Source organism: Mesoplodon densirostris, chromosome 11, assembly GCF_025265405.1.
Source record: "Mesoplodon densirostris isolate mMesDen1 chromosome 11, mMesDen1 primary haplotype, whole genome shotgun sequence".
Taxonomy (NCBI): domain Eukaryota; kingdom Metazoa; phylum Chordata; class Mammalia; order Artiodactyla; family Ziphiidae; genus Mesoplodon; species Mesoplodon densirostris.
Window position 1 is genome coordinate 20564136 of NC_082671.1, and position 19222 is coordinate 20583357.

At 36.0% G+C, this 19222-nt stretch overlaps 1 non-coding gene across 1 annotated transcript; it reads left to right on the forward strand.

Moving 5' to 3' along the window:
* Window positions 1-1273: 1273 nt before the first annotated feature.
* On the forward strand, window positions 1274-1380 carry LOC132499678 (U6 spliceosomal RNA). The gene has a single exon (XR_009533908.1). It is a non-coding gene; the product is annotated as a U6 spliceosomal RNA (small nuclear RNA).
* The last annotated feature ends 17842 nt before the right edge of the window (window positions 1381-19222 follow it).

A 19222-nucleotide genomic window follows, 5' to 3' on the forward strand; every position in this document is an offset into this window, starting at 1 on the left:
AAATAATTCCTGCTGCAAAGTTGTAGCTTAGAGTGAAAAGTATTATGAACATCAATTAGTTTAGTTATGATATCATTAGTGATCAGCATCTTTATGATATCAAGAGAAACCCAATGTCAGAAGATAGCCTTTTCCTAATGGATTAGTTGAAGGATTTTTTTGGAGCATTCCCTTGGTCTGATCACATCCTGAGGCTGGAATTTAATAGTCTGAGATAATCATTCTCTTTCCTTCTATTCTCTAGTGCAGTTTAAAGACTCTTTCCATGCTGCAGCCTTAGTGTTCTTCATGGCCTTCATAAGGTTTTAGGGTAAGGTATTTTTCCTTCCATGGACACATAATTCCAGGTGACTATAGTAATAATTTTCTCAACTGTTTTGCCAGTTTTCACTGTGGGCTGCCAAAGCTCCATTCACTAATAACAAGTGGATTATTCTTGTTTTTTTGTTTGCAAAACCAATCAGACCCAACAGTAAATGTACAGATTCCTATTTCCTTGAAAGTCTATTGCTTACAATCACTTCTGATCCCAATTTCTGCCTTGGCAAGGGTTCTTAATTGCAAACAACAGAGTCTACTCCAGCTAGTTTGAGCACTAAACAAATTTGTCATACTCTGGAGTTCATTACTCTGCATAAGGTCCAATAAATTAGACTCAGAAGCTACACCATCAGGAAAAAATCCAAATATGCCACTGGAATGCTTGCAGGCATAATACCACTTCCACAGACACAGTGTACCCCTTCCCTGGGAAGATGAGCATAGAAATTTGGAAAGCTACTTCTAGGACCTCTATCCCTGCTACATCTGATAACTCAATGCCCCTGTGCCATATTCCTTGACACAAGTCAGCAAAATGAGGAAGGCCTCTGTCTTCACTACAGGGTGCTCTCTGCTACTGGGAAGTCATCATCTTGTTCCATCTGATTTTTGGGACCTAGATTGCATGACTGTGTCTCACCTGCAATGGAGGCAGAAAGGTGAAGTCCTGGCCTCGAACTTGGACAAGAGAGAATCATAATGCAGAAAGCTACCTTAAAATATAGAAATGGTTTTCAAAAGTTTCAGGGCTGACTTAAACTTTGTTCATGACTGCTATATCTGGGAAATACTCCATGGGACCTCAGGTTTAGAAAACATGTGGAGATATTTTAAAATATTCCCAACCATCTCATTCAAGCTCTATCATTTGATTAAATTTAAAAAGCACTTGGATGCTTTGGAGTGCCTCCCAGTATGTCTCAGTGACTCTGCCGTTTAGAATCAGGGTGTGGTGCTTGCTTCAGCAGCACAGATACTGAATTTGGAACGATACAGAGAAGATTAGCATGGCCCCTGCGCAAAGATGACACGCAAATTCGTGAAGCGTTCCATATTTTTTAAAGCAATTATACTCCAATAAAGATGTAAAAAAAAAAAAAAAAGAATCAGGGTGTGGTGATGGAGATGAATATACAAATAGACTCGGGTCTGAATGGGTCTGAGTTGCTAAAGTAAATCATTGTTCTAAACTAAATGCCATAACACTTTATGAAGTTTCATCTGTCATCAGGCTCCCAATATCAATCTGAAATGCTACCATAGGACCGAGCAATTCCACTCCAAGGTATATATCCAAAAAACCCAAAAACACGGGCTTCCCTGGTGGCGCAGTTGTTGGGAGTCCGCCTGCCGATGCAGGGGACACGGGTTCGTGCCCCGGTCCGGGAAGATCCCACATGCCGTGGAGCGGCTAGGCCCGTGAGCAATGGCCGCTGAGCCTGAGCATCTGGAGTCTGTGCTCTGCAACGGGAGAGGCCACAACAGTGAGAGGCCGGCATGCCACAAAAAAACAAAAACAAAAACAAAAAAAACAAAAAACACGAATTCAGAGAGAGGCATATACACCCCAGTGTTCATAGAAGCATTATTTACAATTTCCAGGGTAAGGAAGCAACCTAAGTGCCCATCAACAGATGAATGGATAAAGAGGATGTGAGGGTTCACCACAACATATCTGCCACATACTGACTGATTTTTCTGTAACATGAGTTCAGCCACAGTTTCTCAGAAGGATATGTCAGGTAGGGTAGTCAGTACCAGTCAGTCACTGTGGTAGCCCTGAACATTAGAATAAGCCTCTTTTAGTCAATGATTTTCATTTTGGAGAAGGTGGTCACAGTGATTCAGTATCACAGCTAAAATATGTTAAGTGTCCACACTTAGCTGAAGACCCTGTTTCCGGGCGAAGTTGCTCTCTGGTCTAGCTCAAATTTTAAGTAGTTTTCCCAAAACAAAAGCTCACCTCACGTCCTTCATACTGAGCATTCTGACAGGTTGAAACACAAACAAAAATAGAAAGAAAAAATAATCCCCCCCAAATTTACAGGATTTTCCAGATGTTTGGGGATGAGGTAAATCATTAAAATCTATGAGAAATTTAGTCTCCTGACGTGAAAAACACAAGGTCTACTTTGATAAATCCTAGCTAAGAAACTGAGGAAAGAAAGTCAGAATAAAATAATTTCTCTCCAAAACATTGAGAAGCTAATAGGTGAATGTTTCAGAATGTAGATATTTAGCAAAGAGATGACATAAACAGAACTTGCTGGTAAGATTGGAGAGTACAAAAAAATTATATTTTTAGTGATTGTTAGTTTTCTATAGCAGAATATGCTCTTAGGTCTACTATCAGTGTTCCCAGGACAGATGTGAAAAATGATCCAATCCCAATTTCAACTCCATTTTGCTCTATGTTTTTTTTTTAAACCACATTACATCAATAGTTTCTTAATCACTAGAATTACTTGCCATTCAAAGCCTAAGTAGCGTAATTGTAACCAGCTCTTTTATTTTCCACTTTATGCCATTTAAAATTAGTTTTATAGCAACCAACTGTTTTGGAGTTTTGATTGAAAGCTCCACTTTCTTTAGACCATCTTTAATTAAATGACATCTGAATGGGAAGACTTTCTGAATAGGTTAGTTAGAACAATGGATGCTGCCAGATCTCCGCATCAAATATTAGGGGTGCTCCAAGGAGGCATTAAACAGCCCAGAATGGTCAGTGTATTTAAAACCTGCGAATTCTGAACCTGACTCAATTCCTGCCTTCCTGTGTGCTGCCCGTGACAGATAATCTAACCTCTCTCGCTTCTGTTTTTATCATCTGTTGAATTAAGGGTGATGGAACAGTATGCTTGTCAAATTGCCATGCTATGACAAGGGATATGTTTGAAACTCACGGAAAGTGTTTTGTCCATCTCCTCAGCAAAATGAAACAAGCCCCTATTGTGTTTTAAGGGTGAACTCAATTGTCTGATTTATGCTGTCACATGTTTGCAAAGAGTGTAAATTGATTTTCACTCAAAACGGACTGAAAAGCCCAAGTGCTTGCCAAACTCGAAATCGCTAACCTGTCTGGAAAAGCTCACCCAAGCCCATGGAATCTGAGGGACTATAAATGTTTAACTCAGATGCTTGGAGAAAGCGACTCCAGCTAGAATCATTCCACAGAGGCAGGCTAACTGTAAGCTACACAAACAAACAATCCTTCCAAGAGTGCAATGGTCAGTTTTTCTCCAAATTGATTAAATTTCAGTACAACTAGACTGAAGAATCTTCACACATATTTGTTCTGAGAAAACTAATTTCTCAAGGCAGATCTGCAGAGTTTACACAGGCTAATTTTTTTTAGCAGGGGGAGTACTTAGTAAGTGTAGTTGACTTGGGGTAGACTTGGAAATTCCTGAGCGTTGGGGAAAACTCAGTAACATCATGACTTGCTATGTCATTGCATTTAAACATCATGGCCAAGAACTTAATCTCAGCTATGGACAACCCTGGGTTTGAAATCCAGTTCCACATCTTAATAATCTGTGCTTACTTTCATCATAGGGCTGCTGTGAGGGTTACCAAGGAGAGGTCCACAGTGAGATGCACATTGTAAATGATGAGTGTTGTTCAAATGCACTGAGTCACTTTATTCTTATAGTTATTTTTAATGAGAAAGATGTAAATATGCTCTATAATTTTCGATAGTGACCCACCATTTAGGTTTGTCCAGGACTGGGATTTTTCAAGGATGTGGGACATTCAAAGCTAAGAGGAGGAGAGTCCTTGACAAACTGGGATGGCTGTCACCACAGCTTTTACTAAGCAGCTACTTAGACACAGTGAGTCAAAATTGTGCCAAAAGTTACTACAACCCTGGAAAAGAATCAAAACCCACTGTATGCTTTTTACTTGACCATTTAGCCCTCAGTGTCATAAACATGACAGCTATGAGTGCAGTCCTCTCCTGCATTTAATTATTCAACAAATGAGATGAACAAAAAAGGAACCAGATGTTTCCACAAACTTTTATTGAAGATATACTATGCGGACAATGTGGTTGAAATGATAAATACATGACTCCATAAGTGAGAAAGTGTGATAGATGCTACAATAAAGGTAAGCCTAAACTACACCTGGGAACAAATTTTGGTTTATTTCCAAGATCATAGTGTGAATATTTGCTCATGTCTGCTTCCCTTAAGAGATTATAAACTCCTTGACAACAGGACATGTGCATGTCTTCTTCACATATAAGTCTACCGTATCTACAACTGTGCCATGTAATAACCACCCTGTAATCATTTATTAAATAAATTGTTATATGACATTGAATGTATGCCCCTACAGCACACTGTCATAGCATCATCAACTGAGTATTTCTTACAAGAAATATGTTGAAATCTGAAAGATGTCCAGATCAAGACATTTGTCTGGCAATGTATACACACATGCATGCATGAATATATAATACATATATTTGTGTGTGTCTGTGTTTGTGTGTAGGTCAAGGAAGAATATGAACTAAAAATAATGATTTGAGAATTGTCAGCATAGAGGAGCAGCATCTACACTTATGCATTCAGACATCGTCAGTGGATAAGTATAGATAAAATAATAGAGTGATTGAAATGTCTTGTTTTAAAAATGTTTTAATTTTTAGAACATTTTTATATTTACAGAAAAATAGTCCATTAACTTTGTTCACATTTCCGTAGTTTTTTTCCTAATGTCCTTTTTCTGTTCCAGGACCCCATCCAGGATACCACATTTTGGACGTCATGTCTCCTTAGATTCCTCTTGGCTATGAGAGTTTCTCAGACTTTCTTTGTTTTAGATGATCTTGACAGTTTTGAGAAATTCTGATCAGGTATTTTGTAGCATGTCCCTATATTGGGATTTGCCTGTTTTTTTCATGATTAAACTAGGGCTATGGGTTTTGGGGAGAATGACCATAGATGTAAAGTATTATTTTCATCACATCACACCAAGATACATACTATCAACATGATTTATCACTGTTGTTATTGATTCCAATCACCCGCTGAGAGTATTTGGCAGATTCCTCACTATAAATACATTTTTGTTTTGTTTTGTTTTTATTTTATTTATTTATTTATTCATTTATTGGCTGTGTTGGATCTATGTTGCTGCATGCGGGCTTTCTGTAGTTGCTGCAAGCGGGGGCTACTCTTCATTGCGGTGCGTGGGCTTCTCATTGCCGTGGCTTCTCTTGTTGCAGAGCATGGGTTCTAGGCGCACGGGCTTCAGTAGTTGCAGCAAGTGGGCTCAGTAGTTGTGGCTCGCAGGCTCTAGAGTGCAGGCTCAGTAGTTGAGGCACACAGGTTTAGCTGCTCCGTGGCATGTGTGATCTTCCCAGACCAGGGCTCGAACCCATGTTCCCTGCATTGGCAGGCAGATTCTTAACCACTGTGCCACCAGGGAAGTCATAAATACGTTTTTAAAATGAGATCTTACAACACATAAAAATTTTCCTTAAAATTATTTAATTTCTTCAAGAAAATTCATTGAAATGAAACTGAAAGTTTTGCTGAACAGAGAAGAATTTTTTTATATGGGACATTTGCTTATAAAAACTTTTCCTGCTATAGCCATAAACTTCTACTCTTTAAGCTCCCCCTTTTGTTGGCATTGTAAATTGGAGAACAATCTAGTCCTAACTCTGGTTAGGACCGTCAATCAAGATGCCCTGACAAATCTTGGCTAAGAGATAAATGCTTATTTCGCAGATGAAAATCATTACATTTTCCCAGATATTTGAATCTTGAGTGGAGTAATGCTGAAATAGGAAATACTGAAAGCTGATTCAATGAGTGTGGTGCTCCCAGGAAATTGTTCATTAATTCTAACTATCTAGTTCCCCAAAGCTTTTCCAATTACTGGCCTCCTGATTCCAGTTCTTTTTTTCTCTTGGATTTTGTGATCTATTATCTTTTCTTTTCCTTAAGCTTTAATAGAGTTTGTTTCTGCTGCTTACTGTGAAAAATCATTAACCGATAGAGTAATTTTAAAATAATGAGGAAAAACTTAAAAACTGGTGGCATTATTTTCAACTACAATTTCATCTTTAAACAAATTCTATTTCCTCCTTTCTCAGCTTGTGAAAATTCCCTCCCACTTCCTCTCCTCCCTTCATTTTTGTTAGTTGAGCTATTGTTTTTACGGTTTATAAAAACCATAGACCATAAACTGTGGTTTATGACCACAGTGATCAGGAGGGCTTAGTTAAGCTGGATAACAAGCAACCATAAATCTTAATGGCTCAACAGAAAGTTTTCCTCTTATTCATGCTGTCTGTTCATCACAGGTCAACTGGAAGCTCTGTTCCCTCTCTTTACTCAAGGATAGGATGTGCATATTCCTGACAGACACGAATCTTCAGGATTTGAGAAAAAAAAAATCAGAGTTCCTGTGGATTCTTGGGAATTCCCCTAAATCATAAGTTATTTTGTGTGTTTTATCATACTCTACATATTTTATAATCACAATAAGTGACCATGTCAATAAAAAGTAAATCATTTTTTGTGATGTGGTTATACTAAAACTTTCAGAGGTTTTCTTTGAAAAGAAAAAGATTCTGATGATGGGTATAAAGTTCATTTTCGGTGGGATGATCATGTTCAAAAATTAGTGGTATTGTTTACACAACTCTGTGACTATAGTAAAAACCACTGAATTGTATATTTTAAAGGGGTGGATTTTATGGTCTATAAATTACATCTCTTTAAAGCTGTTATAAAAAAAAGAGAACAGGTAATATTAAAAGGATAGTTTATTATTATTATGAACCAATATATTGTAAAAAGATTTTATTTCTCTAGTTATATTTATATATATATTATATATTTTAATATACAGGCAAACCTTAAAGATATTGCAGGTTTAGTTCCAGGCCACCACAATAAAGCAAATATCTCAATAAAATGAGTCACATGAATACTGAATAAAATGAGTCCCAGTCCATACTGAAGTTATTTTACACTATACTATAGTTCATTATGTGAGCAATAGCATTATATCTAAAAAAAGTACATACCTTAATTTAAAAATATTTTACAGTTAAAAATGCTAACCATCATCTGAGCCTTCCATGAGTCCTAATCTTTTTGCTGGAGGAGGGTTTGAAATATTATAAGAATTACCAAAATATGGTACAAAGACATGAAGTGTGCAAATGCTCTTGGAAAAATGATACCTATAGACTTGCTCAATGCAGCATTACCACAAGCCTTAAATTTGTAAAAAATGCTATATCTGCAAAGTGCAATAAAATGAAGTGCAATAGAATGAGGTTTTGTCTGTATATTTAATATAGTCTATATAATATATAACATATAGATTAATATATATATAATATTTTCACAGTATATTGGTTAATAATATTAATAAGCTATACTTTATTATATATGATAATATATACTTATAAACATATTTATTATAAGTTGTATGTAGTATATAATAAATATATATACACACATACAAAAATGACATGTAAAAACTATACTTAGCTGATATTGACATTTGGTAACATTAAGCATTTAAAAAAGAATCATTAATACAATATAAGTACCAAATAAAAATCATTTAAATAATTGACCATAAGTTAGACAGATAAGCCCCTGCCAAAATTATTATTTTTGGGTATTGGATTGAGCCCTGCTACTTTTGGATGAATGTGAGCCTACTTATCTGTGAATCCCAGCACATATTAAGGAAGTGGTCATTTATGACTATGGATACACATTGGTCCCTCAAAGTACCTTTTAGGTTCCCAATATCTCCAATTCCCTTTGAGTCTCTCTAGTTTCTCTAATTTCCCTCAGTACTCTGAAATTCTGAGAGCATATTTTTTTTCTAGCATCATTCAATATCAGATGTTCTTTGTCTTACTTTGTGCAAATAGGCTATTTACATTTAATGTAATTCCCTACATTATTAGGTTTTTGTCTACCACCTTATTAATTTTAAGCTATATTTATGGTCCATCGCTATATATTATTTCCTCTCCCTTTGTATTAATTAACAGAAAACTTGTAATCATTATTTCCATCTATTAATTTGTTAGTTATACATTCCAGTTAGTTATCTAACTATTTCTTGTTATTTATACTTTCCTTTTCCTGGCTACCTAGAGATTACAACATGAAGACATGGCCTGTTACAATGTAACATAAATTAATACTTTTACTACTTTACTATACTTCCTGAAACTTATGGCTTTTTAGTCAGTTTATCCCCTCCTATCTTCTGCATTATTATTCTCTTGCATTTTGCTATGCATACATTTAAAATATCATAACACATTATTACTGTTGTTTTGAACAGTCAATATTTATTTCAACTGTTCATATATTTATCTCTTCCAGTGTTCCTTCATTCCCTTCTGCATCTCAATGTATCTGGGATCATTTTTATTCGTTCTGAAGGTTTCTAATTTTTGTTTATTTTGTAATGTTTTTTGTTTGTTTTAGCATAGGCCCACTGTTGAAAATTCTGTTTTGTTTGTCTGAAAATATTTTTATTTTACTTTCATTTTTGAAATAGATATTCAAAAGCTTTTCTCTCAGCACTTAAAATGCCATTCCAATTTCCTCTGGTGTTATTGTTTCCATTGAAAAGTCAGTCGTCAGTTTTACTGTTGCTACTTTGAAGGTAATGTGTCTTTTTCCCAATGGCTATTTAGATTTTCTTCCAGTCTTTGGTCTTCAGAAGTTTACTCCAATGTGACCAGGTAGGTTTTTTGTGTGTTTATCTTGAATTGGCCTTTTCTTAGCTTTTTGAATCTGTCAGTTGTAATTTTTTTTTATTTTATTCCCAAGGGTTATGGTTCCACTCCTTTCTTTCTTCTTCTTTTTCTGAATCTCCAATTATATGTAAGTTAGAACTTTTAAGGGTGTCCAACATATCTCTTACACACATTTTTTTAATAAAAGATTTATTGAGATACAATCCATGTACCATAAAATTCACCCTTGAAGACATTAAATTAAGTGCAATAAGCTAGTCACAAAAAGACAAATACTGTATGATTCCACTTATATGAGGACTATAGTAATCAAATTCATAGAGACAGAAAGTAGAATGGTAGTTTACAGAAGGTAGGGGGAAGGAGGAATGAGAAATTATTGCTTAATGGGTATAGAGTTTCAGTTTTGCAAGATGAAGAAAGTTATGGTGATGGATGTACAGTAACGTGAAAGCACTTACTATGATTGTACAGTGTTCAGGTGTACACTGAACAATATACCTACAATGGCTAAAATGGTAAACTTTATGTTATGCATATTTTAGCACAATTTAAAAATCACCTTTTTAAAGTATGTTATTCATTGTTTCACTCCATTCTAAGAGCAACCATCACCACCATCTAAGCTCAGAGCATTTTCATCATCTGGAAAACAAACCCTGTACTCATTAGCATTTTCTCTTCATTGTCCTCTCAAGCAGGCACTGGCAACAACTAATCTAATTTTTCTTTCTGTGAATTTGCCTACTTTAAACATTTCCAATAAATGACATAATACAATATGTGATCTTTGGTGACAGACTTCTTTTACTTAACATAATGTTCTTAAGGTTCACCCATGTTGCAGCATGTATAAGTACTTCATCCCTTTTTATGGTCAAATAATATTCCATTGTATGGATCTACCATATTTTGTTTATGCATTCATCAGTTAATGAAAATTTGTGTTGTTTCCACTTTTTGGTTATTCTGAATAAAGCTACTATTAATATCTGTGTTCAAAGTCTAGGGGGGACATTGTTTCACTTTTCTTGGGTATGTATCTAGGAGTGAAATTACTGGGATGTATGGTAATTCTATGTTTAACTCTTGAGAAAATGCCAAACTGTTTTCCAAAGAAGCTGTACAATTTTATCTTTCTACCAGCAATGTAAATTTTCCATATCCTTCCAAGACTTATTATTTTAGCCATCTTTATAGGTATAAATTGTTATGTCATTCAGTGTAGTTTTGATCTGTACTTTCCTGATGGCTAATAATGATGAATATCTTTTCATGTTCTTATTGATCACTTGTATATTTTCTTTAAAGAAATGTCTGCTCAGATTTTTGTCCATTTTTAAAGCTGGGTTATTTGTCTTTTTATTATTGAATTGTAAAGATTCTGTATATTTTCTGGATACAAGTTGCTTACCAAATATATGATTTACAAATATATATATATATTTTTTTCGGTACGCAGGCCTCTCACTGCCATGGCCTCTCCCGTTGTGGAGCACAGGCTCCGGACACGCAGGCCCAGCGGCCATGGCTCACGGACCCAGCCGCTCCGCGGCATGTGGGATCTTCCCGGACCGGGGCACGAACCCGTGTCCCCTGCATCGGCAGGCGGACCCCCAACCACTGTGCCACCAGGGAAGCCCTGATTTACAAATATTTTTACCATTCTGTAGGTCATTTCATTTTTTTGATGGAACCCTTTGAAACAGAAAAAATTTTAATTTTAATAAAACACAAGTTATTTTTCCTTTTGTCACTTGTGCTTTTGATATCATACCTAAGAAACCATTTCCTAATATATGGTCACAAAGATTTATTCCTATGTTTTCTTCTAAGAGTTTTATAGTTTTAGATCTTATATTTAGATCACTGATCAATTGTATATGTTGTGAGATAGGGGGTACAACTGCATTCTTTTGCATAGCCATCTAGTTGTTTCAGCTGCCTTTGTTGATAAGACCATTCTTTCCCATTTAATCATCTTGGCACCCTTGTTGAAATTAATTCACCAGAAATGTAAGGGCTAGTGTTATTTTTTTCATTCTTTTTTTCTTTTTGATTTAATTTTTGTGCATTACCTATTTTCTGCTTCCTAGTTTTCTGACCCTATGTTCTGATCATTCCAATCTGTTATTAAATACATTCACTGGATTTTTAATTTCAGATATTTAGTTCTAGAGTGTCCATTGAATTTTTATAAATGTCAAAGTTCTCCACTCTCATAAATTTGTTCTTTTTTCCCTTTTTTGAACATATTAATTGTAGTTATTTTTAAATCCTTGTGTTCATTCCAAGAACTGAAGCATTTGTTTTCTGTTTTTTTCTCTAGTTCATTGTTTTGTTATTATTGTTGTTTTCTCTATTCATATTTAATAATATTTTATTCAGTTATAGAATTACATATAAAAGAAACATAGAGATACAATGTAATATTATTTTGTCCCAGAGACGTTTTCCTTTTTTTTTTTTTTTTAAATTGAAATCCTGCTTATGTCAATCAGGAATTCAGCTGGATCTGGAAAGATCCCAATTTTAGTAAGACTCAATCTACCTCTGGTTTTTCCTGTTTCTAGGGCATGAATTTCTGGGTCTTTGATTTAGAGGCTGTTGGGTCTTTGTCTAATTCATTGTATAATACTTCAGGAAAGGCTGTTTATCCTTAAGAGTTTCACAGATCAAATTTCTAGCATATCACTTCTGATAACTCCGAAGTCTAGCACATAATTTGAGGATAAAAAGACCATGGCTTTACAGGTGCTTTCCCTCTGCAGGACTTTGTTTCCTAAGCACAGTGAGACTGATTTACATTTGGCTAAAACCCAAAAAGCAGTGGTCCAGCTACTCATCCTCACAGCACTCTTTGAAACGAACAGGTAACAAGTGAGGGTTTAATTGCTCTCAACTAATCCTTGTGTTTTTTCAATACATTTCTTAGTTAACAAAACTAATTTTGAGAAATGCTGTATCCTGTGTCACTGAGTGTATATAATTCATGACAACACATAGAGGTTCATAGTAAAAAAAAAAAAACTGTTTGATTTTGTTTAATCAGATATTTTCCCAACTTTTTAAAAATTGGAGATCTATTTTTAGGTGATAGATATTAACACTTTGCCAAACACATTTTGAAAAATATTATGAGAAGAAGGGTAATATCTGGACCTAAGCATATCTATCTATGACTAATATGGTAATTGAGAATGTAGGCATATAGGTTTGTTTACCCGGGAATAATTTTAAATATTTTGCAAGGATATTCATAATTCAATATGATAGTGCAAATTAAAAGTGCAATGATTGAAGGGGAAAAGAGGGGGTGGGAATGTTAAGCCAGGAATGAGTCATAAAGTGCATACTAAAATGAAGAGCACATTTTTTTACTGGCAAGCAATAAATTTCACTCAAGATTCTGATACTTAGAGTGGAAAAAAAATGAGGGGATGCACTACAAGAATGTTGTTTTTACTATCCTTAATTGTCGAGATGCAAAATTATTTATATTTTCACATATCTTAATAGATTCTTCACAATGATTTATTAAGGCAGAATCTATCAATATTGTTTTCATGTATGAGAACGTTAACACTTAGGAAAATAAGAAACTTGACCAAGTTTGCACAGGTAAAAAAGGCATTCAACTAATAGTTATTGACTCCATACAATGTGCCAGGCACATTACTGAATAAATTACAAGCTTATAGCATCTCTGAGGGACAGGTATTATGATCTACACTTCTTTGAAAGTAAATAAGTCTCAAACATACAACTGGTTTCAACATAGAAGATTGGTTAATAATCCCATCTTCATCCTCAAAAGTATGAGTAGTCAAATTAATTTCAACACTATAGTTACTTGTGGGTAAAAAGGAAGGAGCAGGAAATGTTCTCCAAACTCAAGTTCGCAAACAATATTTCTAGAGCCAAACTAAATATAGCCCTTTGTTATGAACCTCATGTTTGTGTGCCTGCTCCCCCTCCCCAGATTCATATGTTGAAACTCTAACTCCCAGTGGTATGATATTAGGAGGTGGGATCTTTGGGAGCTAATTAGGTTTAGATGAGGTCATGAGGGTAGAGCTCCCATCAGGATTAATGTCCTCATAAAAAGAGAAATAATCTAAAGCTCACCCTCTCAGTCATGTGAGGATACAATGAGAAGACAGCCCCTGCAGTCAGGAAGAAGATCCTCGCCAGACCCTGAATCTGCAAGCACCTTGATCTTAGACTTCCAAGCCTCCAGAACTGTGAGAAATAAGTGTTTGTTATTTAAGCCACCCAGTCTATGGTATTTTTGTTATAGCAGCCTGAATTGACTGAGACAGCCCTATAAGTTTTGGAAGAGTGGATCAAGGTGGAAAATAAAAAATATTAGGACAGGCATGTGATTTTGTTCCTAGCTTTCAATTGTTTCCAAAATTGAATAGAAAGGAAAACATTAAGTAGGCTGCTGGTGACAAATGGGCCACCATTCTTAGCTTCTGTTGATACTTTGGTCTTGCCTTAATATCATACTGCTTTTGGGCTTTTGGTGTTGCCTGTGAAGTCTGGGGTCAGCAAGGTCATCTTCCTTCTCTTTGTTAAAGGAAACTTGTTTAACTGTGCAGCAGTAGTTGTTAAAAAACACAAAACAAACACCAAAGGGCACTTGAGGGTCCCAAGTAATCCATTCAACCAAAGTTGCATCCGAAGTTCATTAAACCTTTGATCAATACTGTCTGGGCATGTGCCCAAGTGAAGCAACTCAAAAAAAGAAAACAAAAAAAACTAATTCCCATTTAAGTCCTAAGTTCTTTGTCTTGATGAATAATTTGTATATGGCAGAATTGTATCTGTTCCTTGTAAATGCTTACTGACTCAGGTTTCTTTTGCGATGAAGAACATCTTCCACAAAACTGGCGCCAAATGTTCTTGCTTAACTCCTTCAGGTGAGAATATGGGAGGTGTGTAGAATTTTTCTTAGTGCACTACTTTTTTGTTGGTGTTTCTCCTTTTTTTAAATTAATAGATCTTTATTGGAGTATAATTGCTTCACAATACTGTATTAGTTTCTATTGTACAACAAATGAATCAGCCATATGCATGCATATATCCCCTCCTTCTTGAGGCTGCCCCCCATTGTACCACTCTAGGTCATACAAAGCACCAAGCTGATCTCCCTGTGCTATGCTGCTTCTTCCCACTAGCTAACTATATTACATTCTGTAGTGTATATATGTGGATGCTACTCTCATTTCGCCCCAGCTTCCCCCTCCACTCCCATGTCCCCAAGTCCATTCTCAATGTCTAAGTCTTTATTCCTGGCCTGCCACTAGGTTCATCAGCACCTTTTTTTTTTTTTTTGATTCCATATATATGTGTTAGCATATGGTATTTGTTTTTCTCTTTCTGACTTACATCACTCTGTATGACAGACTCTAGGTCCATCCACTTCACTACAAATAACTCAATTTCGTTTCCTTTTATGGATGAGTAATATTCCATTGTATATATGTGCTACATCTTCTTTATCCATTCATCTGTTGATGGACATTTAAGTTGGATCCATGTCCTGGCTATTGTAAATAGTGCTGCAATGAACATTAAGGTGCATGTGTCTTTTTGAATTATGGTTTTCTCAGGGTATATGCCCAGTAGTGGGATTGCTGGGTCATATGGTAATTCTTTTTTTAGTTTTTTAAGGAACATCCATACTGTTCTGCATAGTAGTTGTATCAATTATATTACCACCAAAAGTGAAGGTGTGTTCCCTTTTCACCACACCCTCTCCAGCATTTATTGTTTCTAGATTTTTTGATAATGGTCATTCTCACTACTATGAGGTGATACCTCATTGTAGTTTTGATTTTCATTTCTCTAATAATTAGTGATATTGTGCATCTTTTCATGTGCCTCTTGGCCATCTGCATGTCTTCTTTGGTGAAATGTCTATTTAGGTCTTCCACCCATTTTTTAATTTAACTGTTTGTTTTCTTGATATTGAGCTCCATGAGCTGTTTCTACATTTTGGAGATTAATCCTTTGTCCATTGTTTCACTTACAAATATTTTCTGCCATTCAGAGGGTTGTCCTTTCATCCTGTTGATAGTTTCCTTTGCTGTGCAAAAGCTTTTAAGTTTAATTAGGTCCCATTCATTTATTTTTGCTTTTACTTTTATTACTCTAGGAGGTGGGTCAAAAAAGATCTTGCTGTGGTTTATGTCAAAGAATGTTTTTCCTGATTTCCTCTAAGAGTTTTATAGTGTCTTGTCTTACATTTAGGGCTTTAATCCATTTTGAGTTTATTTTTGTATATGGTGTTAGGTAGTGTTCTAATTTCATTCTTTTACATGTAGCTGTCCAGTTTTCCCAGCACCAATTATTGAAGAGGCTGTCTTTTCTCCATTGTATGTTTTGCCTCCTTTGTCGTAATTAGGTGACCATATGTGCGTGGGTTTATCTCTGGGCTTTCTAACCTGGACCATTGATCTATATTTCTGTTTTTGTGCCAGTGTCATACTGTCTTGATTACTGTAGCTCGGTAGTATATTTTGAAGTCAGTGAGCCTGATTCCTCCAGCCCCATTTTTTTTTAAATTTATTTATTTATTTTTGGCTGCGTTGGGTCTTGTCTCTGTGTGAGGGCCCTCTCCAGCTGCAGCGAGCAGAGGCCACTCCTCATCGCGGTGTGCAGGCCTCTCACCATCACGGCCCCTCCCGTTGTGGAGCACAGGCTCCAGACGCGCGGGCTCAGTAGCCGCGGCTCACGGACTCAGTCGCTCCACGGCATGTGGGATCCCCCCAGACCAGGGCTCGAACCCGTGTCCCCCGCACCGGCAGGCAGACCCTCAACCACTGTGCCACCAGGGAAGCCCCAGCCCCATTTTTCTTTCTCAAGATTGCTTTGGTTATTCAGGGTCTTTTGTGTTTCCATACAAACTGTAAAACTTTTTGTTCTAATTCTGTGCAGAATGCCATTGGTAGTTTGATAGAGATTGCATTGAATCTGTAGATTGTTTTGGGTAGTATAGTCATTTTCACAATGTTGATTCTTCCAATCCAAAAACATGGTGTATCTCTCCATCTGCTGATGTCATCTTTGATATCTTTCATCAGTGTTTTATAATTTTCTGAGTACAAGTCTTTCACCTCCTTAGGTAGGTTTATTCCTTGGTATTTTATCTCTGTGTTGCAGTGGTAAATGGCATTGTTTCCTTAATTTCTATTTCTGATTTTTCATTGTTAATGTATAGGAATGCCAGAGGTTTCTGTGCATTGATTTTGTATCCTGCAAATTCATTGATGAGCTCTAGTAGTTTTCTGGTAGTATCTTTAGGACTTTCTATGTATAGTATCATGTCATCTGCAAACAGTGACAGTTTTACTTCTTCTCTTCTAAGTTGTGTTCGTTTTCTTTCTTTTTCTTCTCTGATTGCCGTGACTAGGACTTCCAAAACTATGTTGAATAAGAGTGGAGAGAGTGCACATCATTTTCATGTTACTGATCTTAGAGGAAATGCTTTCAGTTTTTCACCATTGAGTATGGTATTTTCTGTGGGTTTGTCATATATGGCCTTTATTATGTTGAGGTAGGTTCACTCTATGCCCATTTTCTAGAGCTTTTATCATAAATGGGTGTTGAATTTTGTCAAAAGCTTTTTCTGCATCTATTGAGTTGATCATATGGTTTTTATTCCTTAATTTGTTGGTATGGTGCATCACATTGATTGATTTGCATATATTGAAGAATCCCTGCATCCCTGGGATAAATCCCACTTGATCATGGTGTATGATCCTTTTAATATGTTGCTAGTATTTTGTTAAGGATTTTTGCATCTATGTTCATCAGTGATATTGGTCTATCATTTTCTTTTTTTGTGATATCTTTTTTTGGTTTTGCTATCAGGGTGATGGTGGTTTTGTAGAATGAATTTGGGAGGTTTCCTCCCTCTGAAATTTTTTGGAAGACTTTGAGAAGGGTCAGTGTTAGCTCTTCTCTAAATGTTTGATAGAATTTGCCTGTGAAGCCATCCGGTCCTGGACTTTTGTTTGTTGGAAGATTTTTTTTTTTTTTTTTTGCAGTATGCGGGCCTCTCACTGTTGTGGCCTCTCCCGTTGCAGAGCACAGGCTCTGGATGTGCAGGTTCAGAGGCCATGGCTCACGGGCCCAGCCACTCCACGGCATGTGGGATCTTCCCAGACCGGGGAATGAAACCGTGTCCCCTGAATTGACAGGCGGACTCTCAACAACTGCACCACCAGAGAAGCCCCTGTTGGAAGATTTTTAACTACAGTTTCAATTTCATTACTTGTAATGTCTATTTATATTTTCTAATTCTTCCTGGTTAAGTCTGGAAAATTGTACCTTTCCAAGAATTTGTCCATTTCTTCGTGGTTGTCCATTTTATTGGCATATAGTTGTTTGTAGTAGTCTCTTATAATCCTTTGTATTTCTGCAGTGTCAGTTGTGATTTCTCCTTTTTTATTTCTAATTTTATTGATTTGCATCCTCTCCCTTTTTTTTCTTGATGCGTCTGGCTAAGGGTTTATCAATTTTGTTTATCTTCTCAAAGAACCAGCTTTTGGTTTTATTTATCTTTACTATTGCTTTCTTTGTTTCTATTTCAATTTCTGCTCTGATCTTTATGATTTCTTTCCTTTTACTGACTTTGGGTTTTCTTTGCTCTTCTTTCTCTAGTTGCTTTAGGTGTAGGGTTAGATTGTTTATCTGAGATTTTTCTTGTTTCTTGAGGTGAGATTGAATTGTTATAAGCTTCTCCCTTAGAACTGCTTTTGCTGCATCCCATAGTTTTGGGGTGGTCATATTTTCATTGTCATTTGTTTCTATGTATTTTTAAAATTTCTTCTTTGATTTCTTCAGTGATCTCTTAGTTATTTAGTAGCACACTGTTTAGCCTCCATTTGTTTGTGGTTTTTATGCTTTTTTCCCATAACTGATTTCCAATCTCATAGCATTGTGGTCAGAAAAGATACTTGATATGATTTCAATTTTCTTAAATTTACCGAGGCTTGATTTGTGACCCAAGGTATGATCTATCCTGGAGAATGTTCCATAAACACTTGAGAAGAAAGTGTATTCTGTTGTTTTTGGATAGAATGTCCTATAAATATCAATTAAATCCATCTTGTTTAATGTGTCATTTAAAGCTTGAGTTTCCTTATTTATTTTCTTTCTGGATGATCTGTCCGTTGGTGAAAGTTGGGTGTTAAATTCCCCTACTATGATCGTGTTACTGTCGATTTCTCCTTCCATGGTTTTTAACATTTGCCTTATGCATTGAGGTGCTCCTATGTTGGGTGCATAAATATTTATAATTGTTATATCTTCTTCTTGGATTGATCCCTTGATCATTATGTATGTCCTTCTTTGTCTCTTGTAATAGTCTCTATTTTAAAGTCTATTTTGTCTGATATGAGAATTGCTACTCCAGCTTTCTTTTGATTTCCATTTGCATAGAATATATTTTTCCATCCCTTCACTTTCAGTCTGTATGTGTCCCTAGGTCTGAAGTGAGTCTCTTGTAGACAGCATATATATGGGTCTTGTTTTTGTATCCATTCAGCCAGTCTGTGTCTTTTGGTTGGGGTATTTAATCTATTTACATTCAAGGTTATTGTCGATATGTATGTTCTGATTACCATTTTCTTAATTGTTTGGGTTTTTTTGGGGGGGGGGTCTTTTTCTTCTCTTGAGTTTCCCGCCTAGAGAAGTTTCTTTAGCATTTGTTGTAAAGCTGGTTTGGTGGTGCTGAATTCTCTTAGCCTTTGCTTGTCTGTAAAGCTTTTGATTTCCCCATCGAATCTGAATGAGATCCTTTCTGGGTAGTGTAATCTTGATTGTAGGTTTTTCTCTTTAATCACTTTAAGTATATACTGCCACTCCCTTCTGGCCTGCAGAGTTTCTGCTGAAAAATCAGCTGGTAACTTAATGGGGATTCCTTTGTATGTTATTTTTTGTTTTTCCCTTGCTGCTTTTAATATTTTTTCTTGAATATAATTTTTTGTTAGTTTGATTAATATGTGTCTTGGTGTGTTTCTCCTAGGGTTTATCCTGTATAAGACTCTCTTTGCTTCCTGAACTTGAATGACTATTTCCTTTCCCATGTTTGGGAAGTTTTCCACCATAATCTCTTCAAATATTTTCTCA